General features: G+C 31.6%; 1 pseudogene; it reads left to right on the top strand.

The window, feature by feature from the left end:
* Positions 1-226: 226 nt before the first annotated feature.
* LOC143639286 (rab GDP dissociation inhibitor beta-like) lies at positions 227-11,461 on the top strand (annotated as a pseudogene).
* Positions 11,462-17,712: the final 6,251 nt, after the last annotated feature.

Consider the following 17,712-nt stretch of genomic DNA (forward strand, 5'->3'; position numbering starts at 1 on the left):
CAGTATATAGGAAAAACACAGAGGAAAAAAATCATCATTGATGGGATTAGGCAACAATTCCTTGCTTGTGACACCTAAAGCACAGGCAATAAAAGGACAATCATTGTAGTGAGAAGTCTGTCTACAAAAATTCTATAACTCATATATCTGTTAAAGGATTAATATCCACAATGTAGAAATTACTCCTACAACTCAACAACAAAATAATCAAATAACAAATTTAAAAATGGGCAAAGAGTTTGAATATATATTTCTCCTATGTGGATATACAGATGGCCAAAATGCAGATGAAAAGATGCTAACTACACTAATCATCAGAGATATGCAAACCAAAACCAAAATAATATCACTTAACTCTTTTTATATTGGCTCCAATTTTGTAAAACACAGGAAATAAAAGTATTGATAGGGATGTAGAAAATGTTACATTTTCTAATCCATTAATATAAAATATATATTATATTTATTTACATCTTCTTTAGCTCATTTCTGCAATGATTTCTAGTTTTTAATGTATAAGTCTTTCACCTCCTTGGTTAGTATCTATGTATTTTATTCTTTAACATGCTATTATACTGGGATTATCAAATACTCTTTGTGAGGTTGTAAAATGGTGCACTTGTTATGGAAAACAATAGCAGTTGTGCCAAAACACTGAAGAACTGACCTATTATACAGAAAACCCACTTCTTGGTATATATCCAAAATAATCGAAAGCAAGTTTTCACAGTATTATTTTTACACAATGTATACATAGCATCACTGTTTTCAACAGCCAAGAGGTGGAATAAAAATCAGTGTCCATTGACAAATGAGCAAATAAACAAAATGTCATATAGACATGCAACAGAATATTGTGTACCATTAAAGAGTAATGAAATGTTGCCACATGCTACAACATGGATGAATCTTGAGAATGTTATGCTAAGGGAAATAGATCACTCCACCAAAGAACAAATACTGTATGATTCTACTTATATGGGGTAGCTGAAGTAGTAAAATTTGTAGAAATAGAAAATAGTTTTATCTCTGATTGTTCATTCCAATTGTTTAGAAATACAACTAACTTTTGCATGCTAGTTTTGTTTCTCACAACTTAGCTCAATCTATTTTGTTAGTTATAACAGCTGTGTGTATATGTTGAAAATATTTAGAGTTTTCTACAAATAAAAACAAGTCATCTGTGGAGAGAGAGAATTCTATACTTTTTGTTCCAATATTGATGACTTACTTTCACTGTCTTGCCAAATTTGTTTGGATATGACTATAAAAATTATTCTGAGGTAGAGTGACAAAGCATATTGTTTCGCCTTCTTTCTGATCTTACAAACTTTGGGTCTTTTACCATTGAATATGATGTTAGCTATGAGCTTTCCACATATAGCCTTGATTATATTAAGATAGTTTCTTTCTATTCCCAGTTTGATGAAAGTTTTTATCATGAAAGGGTGTTGAACATTGCTAAATGTGTTTTCTGTGTCAATGGAGAAGATGACATGTTTTTGTCCTCCATTCTTTTATGTGATATGTTACATTTATTGATTTTTGTATGTTTTATCATTATTTCATTTCAGGAATAAATTTCCCTTAGTCATAATGTCTATCTTTTTAACGTGTTGTTGAATTTCATTTTTAAGAATTTTATGAGGATTTTTGCATTAATATTCATCAGAAATAATTCATAGTTTTATTCTAGAGTCTTTGATTTTAATATTAGGGTAATAATGGTCTCAGGGAGTATGCTTGAAAATACATTGTACTCCAGTTTTGGGGATGACTTTTAGAAAGATTGATGTTCATTCTTCTTAAAAATATGGTAGAATTTTCCATTGAAACCATCAGGTCTAGGACTTCTCATTATTAAAAGGATTTTAATTCCTGATTCAATCAACTTACTATTTATTCATATATTCATTCTGTGTTTCTTTATTATTCCTTCTTTGTAGGTTATGTGTTTCAAAGAATTTACTATTTTCCCAGCTTATTATTTATTGAGCATACAATTGTTCATAGTATTCTCTTATAATTACTTCTATTTCTGTCATAAATTGTAAAATCTCCTTTTTCATTTCTTATTTTAATTGCTTGAGTTTTCTTTCTTTGCTTTCATAGTTTCTCTGGCTAAGTGTTTGTAAATTTTGATGACTTAAAAAACCTTAAATTTTATTGGTTGTACATTGTTTTTCTTTATTTCTTCAAATTCTGCTTTAAATCTTATTGTATTATTCCACTTGTTCTTAGTTCAGTTCCTTAAGTTTGAAAGTTAGGATATTAACTAACATCCTCCTTTAAACTTAATTACTTCTTTAATAGCCCATTCTCCAAATACAGCCACATTCTGAGACACTGGGGGTTAGGGCTTCAACATATGACTTTGAGAAGACTGAAGTGAGTGCACAATATTTAATTAATGTTGTTCACCTAACAAAAAAGTTACATACATATAACTTATACACAAAACTTCATTTATGTAAATACATTTCTTAATTTACACTTATTATTATTTTCTATAATAGAAATACTTTACTGTTACTTAAAGTTTTAAATTTTCTACTTGTCCTAAGCCTAAATCTAATAAATCTACTGATTTGCTCCAAAGTATAAGAATCACTGATTTAAAAAAAATAAAATGATCTTCCATTTAAATGTATGAAAAGAATATGCACTGAGCTTATTGATCTACTAATTGTTTTTAAAACTTTTTAATGGATATATTACAAGTGTTTAACCTCATGTGCTTTAACAGTACACATTATAGTAATAATACTTCCTCATTAGTCATAGAACTCTCATTCACAAAGCTGAACCTTGAAAATATTTAAAATATGTTGGATTTAGCAACCCAAGTGATAAACAGCTCTGTATTATACTTGCTTTATGCAGGTCTTGTGGATCTTCATACAGAAAGATTACCTAGTAAAACATGGATATGAAACAAGAATCCAAAGCCTCACTGAAAATTTCTCACTTGTGAATATTTCTAAGCAAGTAGGTCATTCTATAATGGTGATGCTTTCCTTCCATAAAATGGATATGTTAAACTGTGACTACTCTGAAGATAAAATTTTATTTGTGTGGCTTTAAAAATAAATGAAAAAAATGTGCTCTATTTTCATTTTTCTTTGAAAAGAGTAGGCCAAACTGCCACTCAGAATTTTTAGAATATGGAATAGGATCACCTTTTGTCCATTTCTTATATTTAATTGTACAGCTGAATATGAATAATTTAGGATTTTTATTATATTGGTTATTTGGGATGAAAGAATATTCCATGGCATCTCTGAGTTTATTTCAGTAAGCCAAATAATTTTATAATTGCATATTAAATTAATTAGCTCACCCCTGTAATTAACCCTTCCAATATATTTATGTAATTATTTGCCATTGGTCCTTACATGATTGATATATGTATATCTGAGAAAGATCTACAACTAGGAAGAGACTATAATCCAATTAGAAGGTAGTCATATGAGTAAGAAAAGTATGATTATACAGTAACATGTACTTGTAGTATAAATGATGCTGTCATGTGCGAAAAAGACTGATACTAAGATAATGAATGGAGTAAGATGAGGGTTGTCAACTCTGATGGAAGTAGTAATGTTCTAAATAGTGTCTTAAATAGTGGTTTAGAAAAGACATGAAATTAAATTACCATGGAGGAAGAAGGCATTTTCAACGAGTACACACTTGTGAGCTAAAGCTTGAATATTAGAATTAGAAATATATGAGATATTTCAAAGGTTTTCTTGGTTATGACAGAGTCTTATATTTCATGTGTATTAAAAGAAAGTTGGAGGCCTCTGACTAATTAGCATATAAAGTCAAATATTGTAACATATATGAATAACCAAACATAGCTACAAATTTTAGAGGGATTTGGGAGCTGAGACACTATAAACTCAAAATTTTCACTGATCACTACGGTTAAATAATGTAAACATTTATAACTACTATTAATTAGTTCACTTGTACATTAAGTTCTTTGCCTTTTTCTCCTTGAAAAGAAATTGTGAGTAACTAATCTGTAAAGTTCATTATGTAGGCGATATTGCATATGAAAACAATCAAAATGACTATTTCAAATAACTGTACTTTACTATGTGATAAAATTTATAGTGACAACACAATTTCCTAAATGTAAGCATTTAATAGTCAAAAAAACCAAAAACTATTTTTACTTGTCATGAAATGAAATAAGAGGTGATAATAATTCTGTTAATATCATCTATGAAGATATATCAGCTATTTCAGACCCCAAAATGCAGTGCAGATTTTTAAAATCCATATTGCTGTTTTAGTTCTTTACCAAGAAAATTTAAAACTTGAGCTTACATTCATGTGCATGTACATTCTTGACATTAGACACTTACATTTGAATTTTACTGAAACAAATAGTTTGCTTTTGGGTAGAGGGAAAAACAACAGAGGACCTTTGAATATGAAGATTCCATTATATCGTTATTACTGGTCATTGATGTACTTCTCCTATCGTTGAGTTATACCTTTGAATCAAATGGCTTAAATTTTTTCTAATTCCTAAAAATAATTTTAGTTTTTTTATGAAAATAATTTTCTAAATATATAAGAAATATAGATTTTGCCTTTTAATAAGGACCTAGACTCATTTAATAATTTATTACAATGACTTAAGTGTTTAAGGTAGAATATTTTTAAAAACATTTTTCATAATATAATTTAAAATTGGTCTCTGGTGTCATCTTTTAAAAAACTAACTTTATCTTTAACTATAAATTCAACATACATGATAATATGACTTTAATAAAATGCTAGACATCTGATAAACAAGTGGAATTAACATATTGATATATTTTACCTGAATTGTCCACGCTGCTTTAAACAACAACCCTTTAAATGATTTTGTTTACCCTGATTGGTGTCCATTTGAATATCACATATCAGAGGTTCGGGTTGTGGCTCAGCAGTAGAGTGCTCGCCTAACACCTGCAAGGCGCTGGGTTGGATCCTCAGCACCACATAAGAATAAATAAATAAAATAAAGGTATTATGTTTAACTACAACTTAAAAAATTTAAGAAAAGAATATAAAATATCAATTGGAATATCCAAAAATAAAGATATTGTAAATTATATGTCTAATACATAATATACTTATAAATTTTTATAAATTAATTCATAAAATCCACATAAGTTTATGATATGTCTACACTTTACTTTTTAAAAATGGGAAAGAATGCATACTTGGTTCATGATTGAAAAAAAGTCAGTACTGATTAATTAATTTAAACCTAAATTTAATTTAACCTGATTTAATTTAAGCCTAAAACTAATTTGTTGAAAATATGTAAATTAGCTTATGAATAATCTGGAATGTGGGAAAATAAAATAAACAAAGGCATACTCAGTTTTTTTTCCAAAAAATACCACCTGGGATGGTATTAATGGTGCCACTTTCAATGGATATTCACTGCCTCCATTTACTCTATTGTCCATGGAAACTCAAGGATATTCCATTAGATTATCCAACCACTAACAACATGATTGATTTCTAATTGGGCCATGATATTTGTATCAAAATCTCATTCCCTGTATGTTCCATAAGTTTTCTGTTGATGGTATCATACCTGCTGTCAAATTTGATTTCCTATTGGAAACAGAAGCTCCAGGAGTTCCACAAAGATAAATGCAAAGAGAATACAATGCATGCTAAGAGATATCATAGAGAAAATGCTGAGAACTAGAAATATCTTGAAATCGGAAAAAAATGAATCATTCATTATATACATCAAAACATAAATGAGAATAAAAGCTGACTCCTAATCAGAAATAATGGAGGCCAGAAGACATTGGAATGATATATTCAAAAACCTAGAAGTAAGGAAACAAACTGTAAACAGTGAATCATTTATTCAGAAGGGTGAGCTATAACAATTCAAGCTAAGCAAAACCAGAATATTTTTGTTAGTAGACTTACCTTAAAACAACTACTGAAGATATTTTTTAGTTTGAATCCTTGACATTAATTCAGATACACAAAATAAAATAAAGAGCATCAGTATAAGTAATAAATAAAATATATATTTACATTTATTCTATTTTTATCTTGACTGATTGCAAAAGTAATTATATGCAACAAAATGTATACAATTATATTATTGGACCCAAAACATGTTGGAATGTGTCATATCCAACAATGATATCACAAAGGAAGTAAGTGCAAGCAGAGCTGTGTTAATATAAGAAAATGACACAAGGTGATAACAAATCAACAGGAAAACATAAAGAAGACTAAAAAAAGTAAGTATACAAACTCCTTTAATAAAATAGGCTTTTAGTTTCCCTTTTACCTTCTTTAGTTCACATAGAAATTTACAAGAAATCATAACAATGCAATGCTTGGAATTAAAATGTAAAGGTATAATATGCACAACAAAGTTGAAGGCTGAACACTAAAGGAGTAATATTTCTACTTCTTACTGAAATTAAATTTATATTAATCTGATAGATTCTGATGCACTAGTATGTATATGTGGTAAAACACAGAGTAAGCAACAAGAAATCAACTCTAATAACAGTAAATAATCACTGAAGAAATGAAAATATTACACAATAAAATATTACCTTGATGCAAAAAATGCAGGAAAATACAATAATAAAAATGAATTTATACATATAGAAAATGAAAATTATAATTTTAGACATATATCTATCAATAAAATTAAATGAAAATGGATTAAAAACTACGATCTAGAGTAGATTTTAAAATTCCACAATCATGTTAAGCATAGGAGATACATTTTCCCTAAAATTTACTGTTTAAAAGAAAAAATTTGCATGCTATTTTTTATAGAAAAAATATCATGCAAATGGTACCATAATTTAAGTGGTTATATTAAAAAAACAAATATTATGTCACTACAGATAAATATATTTTAGAAGAGCAAAATAATGAATATATTAGAAAATATAATCATAAACACATATATCTCACCATATATATATATAGATATATAGATATGTGCACACACCTAATAACAGAACCCCAAAATACATGAAATAAAATCCAAGAGAATAAAAAGGAGAAATAAAAAATTCAACAATAATAGAAGCTTGAATGTGCCATTATTAATCATGAAAAGAACATGGCAGAGGATGAACAAGAAACCTTTTATAGTCAGATTTTCATTGCAGTGACAAAATACCCAATATAAACAAATTAAAAGGAAGAAAGATTTTATGTCATGGTTGTATAGGTTTCAGTCCATGGTCAGCTGGCTGTATTGTTTCTATGCCTGTTGGGAAGCAGAATATTATGGCAGAAAGCTGAGACAGAGGAATGCTTCTCACTTTGTAGCATTCAGGAAACAGAGTGGGGAACTGAGGAAGGGGCTAGGGCCAAAATACAGAATTCCAGGGCATGCCCCTAGTGACCTACTTCCTCCAACGGAATATATATATATAGTTTATATAGCATATAGTTTCCACAATCTCCCTATAATATCGTGAAATTTTTAATCCATCAATATATTAACCCACCAATGAGGTGAGGGCCCTCATGATCCAATCCCTTCCCAAGAGCTCCACCTCTGAAAACTGTTCTACTAGGGAAAAGCTCTTAACATATGAATCTTTAGAGGACACTCCAGATTCAAACCATGAGAGAAACAGATGTCTTGTACAATACTATACACCAACTAGACCTAATGAATATGTATATGCCACTTGCCAACAGGAAAACGAATTTTTTAATTGATTTTTTAAAAAAATAAATGACTGTGGAATGCATTACAATTCTTATCACATGTATACAACACAATTTTTCATATCTCTGGTTGTATATAAAGTATGTTGATACTAATTTGTGTCTTCATACATGTACTTTAGATAATGATATCTATCACATTCCACCATCCCTGCTAACCCCCTGTCCCCTTCCTTGCCCTCCCACCACTCTGGCCTATCTCAAGTTCTTCTATTCCTCCCATGATGCTCCTCCCTATTGCACTATGAATCATCCTCCTTATATCAGACAAAACATTCAGCATTAGGAAAACACAAATTCTTTTGAAGTGCACATAAAACATTCTCTAGGAGAGATCACACACTTGGCCATAAATAATTTTCAATAAATTTAAAAATATAAAAATCATAGAGTAAATGCTCCAATGAAAATGAGTGAAATTGGAAATTAAAAACATACATTTGGAATATTAAAAATTATGTAGAAATAAAAGAATACAGTCCTAAGTATTTGAAAGAAGAAATGACAAAGATAATTTGAAAATACATTGAGATGAATGAAAATGAAGATACAACATAACAAAACTGACAGGAGGCAGAAAAAAGAAGTCCATAGAGAAAAATTGAAATGGGAATTTCCTACATTAAAAAGAGAAAAAAAGATCTAAAAGTAATAGGCTAACATTATGACACTGAAGAAACAAATGTAAACTAAACTCAAAGTAATTGAAATTAACCAGAGAACAGAAAAGCAGAAAAATAATGTAATTAAAAGTTGGTTCTTTGAAAAGATGACAAAATTGATAAAACTTTATTTATATTTATAAATAGAGCAAGAAAAAATCAAAGTGCAAATTTTGTAAATGAAATAAAAGAGGGGGCATTAATAATGGTGTTAGAGAAATTTTTAAAAAAATTATAAGGGAATACTAGAAATAGAAATAAGTCAACTAATTAAATGAGTTGAAAAGGCACAAACTTCCTATAGTGACTCAGAAAGAAAAACAAAAGCTAAATAGTCTTATAATAATTAAAGACACTAAAATATCAATTAAAAAAAACTTCTAAAAAAGAAAAATCCAGGCCATGTGACTTCACTAGTGAAATTTAGCCATATTAAAAATAACTAAATCTAATTCTTCACAAACTTCCTCATATAATAGGATAGTAAGTAATGTTTTGCAACATGCTTTATGAGTTGAGTACTAATTTAATGTTAAAATCAGAAAAAAAACAACACAAGAAAAGAGCATGACAAATTAGTAACTCTTATGAATAGAAAGGCAAAAGTCATTTTAAAAATACTTGCATACCAAAACATTTATTTATATATGTGTGTATGTATGTATATATATGTATGTATCTGTATATGTATGTATATATACATATATGTATTATGTATATATACAAACACACATATTACATACCACAAGCAATTGGGTTCTATTTTAAAAATTCAAGGTTATTTTAACATTTCAAATCATTGGTGTAATATACCATAGCAACTGGGAGAAAAAGGACCAGAGTACTATTGCAATGGATGTAAAATGTATATTTGACAAATTCAGTAATCCCTCATGAAAAAAAAAGTCAATGAACCAGAAATAAAAAGCAATTTTCTCAACCTGATAAGGTTCATTATTATGTCTACAACTTAATAGTCATACTTTATCATGAAAGTTTACATGTCACTCCCTAAAGTCAGGCACAAGTTGAGGATATCCCTTTTTACAACCTCTATTCAACATTTCACAGGAGATTCTAGCAGGGCAGTTAGACATGCAAATAATAAATAATGCAGATGAGTTTATCTTACTTAAAGAAAATCAATTATATATCTCTAAGATGAAAATGAGTGAAATCAGTCCACAAAACTTGTTCTGGTACCAGCCCTCCCCTCCCTTCCCAGTTGTTCTCTTTCCTTGCCTCATAGTCAGCTCCATTTTACCTCTTTTTAGTATTCCTGGTTCCTTAGGGCCCCAAATGGCCTGAGTACCTTTCTGTTTCCTTAGTTTTTTTGCATGTATTCTGTCCAGTATAATGTCAGTGAATGGAAAAAAAAAGTTCTTCACATGCATCAAAACCCACATTATGGGGGGTAAAGTGCTTCTATAACACCACTGACTCAGTATCAGTATCAATGGGGAGAGGAAGAGACTGGAATGTTGACATAATTTCCAAGTTCCTCTGGCTAATGATCAGCTGGTTAATATGCTGCTTTATACAGAAGTGACTCGCTATCTGGATTTCAAAGTGACCCAAGGAAGCTTTGTGTATAAAGGAGGAAAACATGCATTTTAGTTATTTCCACTGAAACAGAAGCCCTGGTGTCTAGCTTAATGGAACAGATTGAAAAATGTCGCTTCAGAAAATTCCTAGTCATATGTTGCCAACTTTGATGAAAAAGATCGTAGAACTTTTTAAAGTATTGATTCTAAGAACACCATAATTTAAGATTTGTATTAGAAATCTGATTTGGGCCATGAAATTATAGATTTTACTGGTCATACTCCTATACTTTACAGAATTGTTGACTACTTAGATCAAACATGTTGTGAAACCATTAATAGAATTAAACTTTACAGTGAGTCTTTGGCAAGATATGGCAAAAATTCATACTTTTATCTACTCTATGGCCATGGATGCCACAGTCTGGCTGGGCACAAAATCACGAGCCATTCACAGCCTTGAAGATTCAAACAGCAATTCTTTATTCCCGAACTCTCACCGGCACTCTACACGCACGTTCTGGGGAAAATCCACACCTCCACCGGGCTCTGCATCCCAAATACTCTTTGAATCCGAGAACTCAATGGGAACTCAAGGAGCGGGTGGGCGCCTGAGGCAGCAGGATACGCCCTATTCCCAGCAGGATACAACTAAACCTGGAACCGCCCTAAACCCGAATCCGCCCTGGTCCTTGAGCAGGGTCACCTTTCTCAAACATTCATGCAATGTCACTGCAAATGACCTGGGTCCAAGGCAAGCCCATTTCCACAATGGAGAGTCCTCCCTCTAAGCAACATTGGGTAGGCTGACAAGGAAATTGCCATGTGTCATTCCTACTTGGCTATGGCTCTCAGCACTTGGAAAACTGCTACAAGGATTTGCAAGGCTGAATGATATTTATGGAGGTACTTAGATGTTGAATAAACAAATTCTAAGAAACTTTGTCATGCAAAATGGAAAAGAGGTTGTTGTAAAGTCTGAAGGAGAGATTGCTCACTGTTAGCAGCTCATTTATGACTCCAGCTATGTAAACGACCTGGTAGAAGAAGTAGGCCAGCTGATCAGAGTTCTATGCATACTTTCAGCCTCCCCATCAAGAACACCAAAGATGCCAACTGCTGTCAGATCATTATTCTACAGAACAATGTCAATAGAAAATCAAATATCTATGTCTGCATGACCTCCTCTGCACATAATGTGACAGCACAAGGGAAGAACATTGTTATCATTAGTACAACTGTGGAAACTAAGGAATGTGAAAAAAAGATCAGCATTGGAGCTCTTGGAACCAATTATACATAAATCTGTTAGCATAAGTCACCTTCTTGTAGCAAAAGATTTGGGAAAAGAGAGCCAGATCTTTATCTCCCACATATATGATGACACAACTCACTTTGGGACAATCTGTCATGACATTAAAGATATCTAGTCAGATATCTCAGGATGACAGAATCTGAGACTTATTTGAGGAAATGAGGTGCAAGGAAAATGACATCAACAGAGAAGACTAAGAATAGTACATGTTAATATCTAATTTGGATGAATTTAAAATTTGATAATACATATTATATGAAATCAATATTATAAGGCCTGTTTTTATAATCAAAATAGAGAGATTGAAGAGTACAGTGACAGTAAATATAGTTCCTCTTCATCTTTCTAACATCACATATTAACTTGTTTTCATGGAATGGTTATTCAGAATTAGCCAGTTACCATATTCTCTTCAATTTCACTGAACTGGCTTTTTTTCTAATGAAAGATTCAAACAAACATTGTCTTACCAATATAGTGAACTTTGTACAGTATTTGTATCTTTTACTCAGTGTAGCCTTTGAAGTTGTGTGCTTCTGCTGCCCAAGAGATGGATTCATAAAATTTGTGTGCCTTCTTGACATTAAGGAGATTATAAATTGAATATTTCATAGTTTGGGACAATATCCCTATGTGTTTCCCTATAACTACATTTTGTGGTGTTAAGTATTATGGTAGGGCCCACACAACAGAGCCAAACATTTGGTTTATGTGGGCATAAACTTCTAATCAAACTCCAGACTTAGTAATTCATTTGGAGGAAGCCAGTATGTGGTGTTTTAACCTAATAAAATTGATGAGAAATAGGGATAGGACTCTATCATAAAAGAGCAGGTAAAAATGTGGAAGCATCTTTTGTGTCCCAGGTGTGACTTCTTCAATGGACCAAGCTGCAATGCAGTATGGATTTGACAGAGCCTCTACTTCGATGATGTTTTTCCCAAAATGGTTCCAAATGATTTCTGTACTACAAAATAAGGCCAAACTCTGGAACCCACAAAAATGATTCTGCTCTTTTTCAAGATTGTTTTTACGATTCTGTGTCCCTTATATTTCTATATTAATTTTAGAATCAAATTATTAAAAATTATAAGGAATATATTAAAATTATTAGATATAATATACAATTATAGCAATGTTAAAAGATACAAAATTGATAGCAATGATTCAAAAATGAAATTAAAAATTAATTCCATTTATAATAGCACCAAAAGTTAAAATACTTAGAAATAAATTTAACAAAAGAAATGCAAAATTAATACCATGAAAACTACAAAACATTTTTGAAAAACATTAATGAAAATCAAAATGAATGGAATGCAATTGAATGCTAATTAGTTAGAAAAAATAATACTGTTAAAATAGTAATACTCTCAAAGTTAACTTCAGGTTCAATGCAATCACTTCTAAAACACACACTGCATTTTTAAGTAAATAAATTATCTGATTTCAAAGTTTCTTGCAAAGTGACATTAATGAAGACAATTTGGTACTTTGATTTCATAAGGATAGACATGTAGGGCAATGGAACAGAATTGAGCACTCAGAAATGAATGCTCATGATCATGGACAATTGATTTTAAAAATGGTTGCCAAGAAAATTCAATTATTTGCTCCAAATTCGCTGATACAATTATATATCCACATGTAAAATAATTAAGATGGACAGTTTTAGTCAGCTTTTTCTCCCTATGACCCAAAGACCTGACAAGAACAACTTAGAAGAGGAAAAGTTACTTTGTCACAAAATTCCAGAGCTTCAGTCCATAGTTGGCTAATTCTATACCTCTGGGACCAAGATGAGGCAGAATATAGTGGCAGAGGGTGGAGTAAAAGAAAACTGATCAGGAAATCACAACCAGGAAGGTGGGGGGAACATCCCCGGTGACCTACTTCCTCCAGTCACACTCTACCTGCTTATAGTCACCACTCAGAATAGTAGTCTTTTCAAATCATTAATCCACAAAACGGATTAATTCACTAATTATGTTATAGTTTTTTTTTGAGAGAGAGAGAGAGAGAGAATTTTTAATATTTATTTCTTAGTTTTCGGCGGACATAACATCTTTGTTTGTATGTAGTGCTAAGGATCGAACCCGGGCCAAACGCACGCCAGGCGAGCGAGCGTGCTACCACTTAAGCCACATCCCCAGCCCATGTTATAGTTCTTATAATGCAATCATATCACCTCTGAACACTCCTGCACTTTTTTTACACGTGAGCTTTCAGGGAACAGCTCATATCCAAACTGTAATAGACTCCTACTTTAAAACATATACAAGAATTAAAATGGATGACAAATATAACCTCTAAAGCCATACAATTCTAGGATGATAGATCTTGAGCTATGGAACATTTTCTTAGATATAACACTATAAACAAAAGCAACAGAAGAAAGAATTCATATGCAAGATGACATCAAAATTGCAACCCTCTTGGTTCCAAATGCCACCAAAAAGAAAATAAAAAGACAACCAAAAAATAGGAGAAAAATATTATAAATTATGTATCTGAAAAGATAATTAGAAAATTAATAGACATTTTTTCCAAGAAAAATACACAAATGGATAATAAGAACACAAAAAGATATTCATCACATTGTGCATCAAAAACACACTGGAGCTGGGCATGGTGGTGCATGCCTGTAATCCTACCAGTTCAGAAGTCTGAGGCAGGAGGATCACCAGTTCAAAGCCAGCCTCAGCAATGGTGAGGTGCTAAGCAACTCAGTGAGACCCTGTCTCTAAATAAAATACAAAATAGGGCTGGGGATGTGGCTCAGTGGCCAAGAGCCCCTAGGTTCAATCCCTGGTACTGCCTGTTCCAAAAAATAACCACACACACACACACACACACACACACACACACACACACAATGGAATACAACCTTATAACTACTAGGATGGCTATAATCAAAATACTGATAATAACAAATATTGACATGGATGCAGAAAATTTCTGGTAGGAATATAAATAAAACAACCATTTTAAAGGAAGCCCATCTGTCAGTTCCTCAGACTTTAAACAAAATTACAATATAATCCAGAAATTTCTTTCCGAGGTACATAACCAAGAGAAATAAATTTATTATTATTATACAAACACTTGTATAGGAATGTTTGTAGTATTATTGATATCCAAAAAGATATGCTAAGCAACAGATATATTACAATTTTGTAATTATCTATACAAATTGTATAGATTTGTAATATATCTATACAAATAGTCAATTATTTAATTTATAATTTATTCTTTTTTAATTTTAATTTTTATTATTTTAGTCACACATGACAGCAGAATGTATTTTGACATATAATACATACATGGAATGTACATACATCAATCATATTGTCTATTCTATTCTGCTGCCCTTCTTATCGCCCCTACTCCTCCCCTCCCTTCCCATCCTTTCTCTCTATTCAATCTAATGTGACACACTTTTTTTTCTTTTTCTCATTACAGCATCATATATGTATTCTGTATAACAATGAGGTTCTCCTTCCATATTCTGTGCAACTCCCCTTCACCCTCTTTTTCCCTCCCACCTCTCTTCCCTATTTAGTGGTAGTTTTCTTCTCATGCTCTTCCTCCCTATCCCATTTTGAGTCACCCCCCCCCCCCCCCCGCCTTATATCAGAGAAGACATTTGGTATTTGTTTTTTAGGAACTGGCTAACTTCACTTAGCATAATCTGCTCTAATGCCATCCATTTGCCTGAAAATGCCATGATCTTGTTATTTTTTAGTGCTGAGTTAATATTCCATTGTGTATAAATGCCACATTTTTTTAAATCCATTCATCTTTTGAAGGGCATCTAGGTTGGTTCCACATTCTAGCTATCATGAATTGTTCTGCTATAAACATTGATGTGGCTGTGTCCCTGTAGTATGCTCTTTTTAGGTCTTTTGGGTATAGTCCAAGAAGGGGAATAGCTGGGTCAAATGGTGGTTCCATTCCCAGCTTTCCAAGGAATCTCCATACTGCTTTCCAAATTGGCTGCACCAATTTGCAGTCCCACCAGCAATGTATGAGTGTACCTTTCCCCCCACCCATCCTTGCCAGCACTCACTATTGTTTGACTTCATAATGGCTGCCATTCTTATTGGAGTGAGATGGTATCTTAGAGTAGTTTTAATTTGCATTTCTCTGATTGCTAGAGATCGTGAGCATTTTTTCATGTATTTGTTGATTGATTGTATATCCTCTTCTGAGAAGTTTCTGTTCAAGTCCTTGGCCCATTTGTTGATTGGGTTATTTGCTTTTTTGTTGTTTAACTTTTTGAGTTCTTTGTATACTCTAGAAATTAGAGCTCTATCTGATGTTTGAGGGGTAAAAGAAGAAGACCTTAGAAGATGGAAGGATTTACCTTGCTCATGGATTGGTAGAATTAATATTATTAAGATGGCCATACCACCAAAAGCACTTTACAGATTCAATGCAATTCCCATCAAAAAGCCCAATGACATTCCTTGAAGAAATAGAAGAAGCAATCATGAAATTCATCTGGAAAAATAAGAGACCCAGAATAGCTAAAGTAATTCTAAGCAGGAAGAGTAAAATTGGTGGTATCACGATTCCAGGTTTTTAACTATACTATAGAGCAATAGTAACAAAAACAGCATGGTATTGGCACCAAAAGATGCTGGTAGACCAATGGTACAAAATAGAGGACACAGAGACAGATCCATAAAATTACAACTACCTTATATTAGACAAAGGTGCTAAAACTATGCAATGGAGAAAGGAGAGCATCTTCAACAAATGGTGCTGGGAAAACTGGAAATCCATATGCAACAAAATGAAATTGAATCCCTTTCTCTCACCATGTACAAAGGTCAACTCAAAATGGATCAAAGAGCTAGGAATCAGACCAGAGACTCTGAGTCTAATAGAAGATAAAGTTGGCCCTAATCTTCATCATGTTGGGGCAGGCCCTAAATTCCTTAATAAGACACCTATAGCACAAGAGTTAAAACCAAGAATCAACAAATGGGACGAATTCAAACTAAAAAGGTTTTTCTCAGCAAGAGAAATAATATGCAAGGTGAATAGGGAGCCTACATCCTGGGAACAAATTTTTAATTTATAATTATTAATCACTATAAAATTCTACGACATGGATGGACTTTTAATATTAAGTGAAAGAAGCCAGTCAGAAAGAATAATAAACTGCATGATTGTATTTATATGAAATTTACATAATAGACAACTCTATAGAGACTGAGAGTAAATGTATATTTTTCTACGACTGAGGAGATTGAGGGAATGAGAGTACAGGCCAAGGATTGTGGTATTTGGGGGGGGGGGAGATGACATATTCTAAAATCAAATGTCATGATATTTGCTCAACTCCATATGAATTGTATTTTAGTAAAGGTGTTTCAAAAAATCTGTCCTCTAAATAAAAATCTTATGGTTCCCATCATCCTCTTATCATAATAGGGCTTATAAATTTCCCTACTACAAATTGTTTGATGAAAGAGAAGGTTTAATATGATTGAACCTGATATAAAATCATACATATATTGAAACATCCCATTATGCCATTTATATGTATAATTTTTATGCTTTTATGGACCACTAAAAATAAATTTAATTTCAATTAAAAAATTGAAAAAAAAGATTTGATAGTATTCTGAGTAGTATGGATATTCACATTAACTTCATGGACCAGAACACAATATGAGCTTTCTGTAAAGTCTCTGGATAGATGATTCTGTTAATAACAAAGTATTTTCCTTTTCTTGGCCTCAGTGGGTTTTTTTTTCAGTAAAATAGTTTAATTACTTATGCATGTTTTCATAAATAAATTATACAAGATTTTGTTCTATTTTTCTTTCTTAATCTAACCAGTATATTGTCTCTCCTGTAAAATTAGTTATCTCTTAAACATAATTTTTCTATATTTTCATAAGATTCTAGTAATCATGCATTCGTGTTCATCCTGAAGTGACACATCAAATTTCTATAAATTGGAATATAAAATGAGTCCAACATACTTATTTTTAAAGCAAGATTTGTAGATCACGACTAGTTTTTTGGAGGATTATTTTTAGAAACATCTTTGAAGGGAATCAAAACCAAAGTGGTAGCATCTGTCTCTAGGATACCTATAGGAAATAGATTCCCTTTTAACATATTTTCAGGAAAATATTTAAGAGCTTTATAAAATATTGTCAAAATTATCACATAAATAGAACATTCAACAAATATCATATTAATTTTCTCTGATTTATTCCCATGGAAATTTTTCAGATTATATTTATTACCTGAAGATCTCTACAGATAAAACATCAGACTCAAAACATTATTTAATTCCAAACCTCTAAATCATGAAACTCTTACATAAATCCTGCCAAACACAAAAGTAAAGACTATTAAAACTATTGTATTTATATGAACATACACAATAAAACACTCTACTATAAAACTATCACAGAAGAATTAT

This window comes from Callospermophilus lateralis, chromosome X (assembly GCF_048772815.1).
Source record: "Callospermophilus lateralis isolate mCalLat2 chromosome X, mCalLat2.hap1, whole genome shotgun sequence".
Classification (NCBI taxonomy): Eukaryota; Metazoa; Chordata; class Mammalia; order Rodentia; family Sciuridae; genus Callospermophilus; species Callospermophilus lateralis.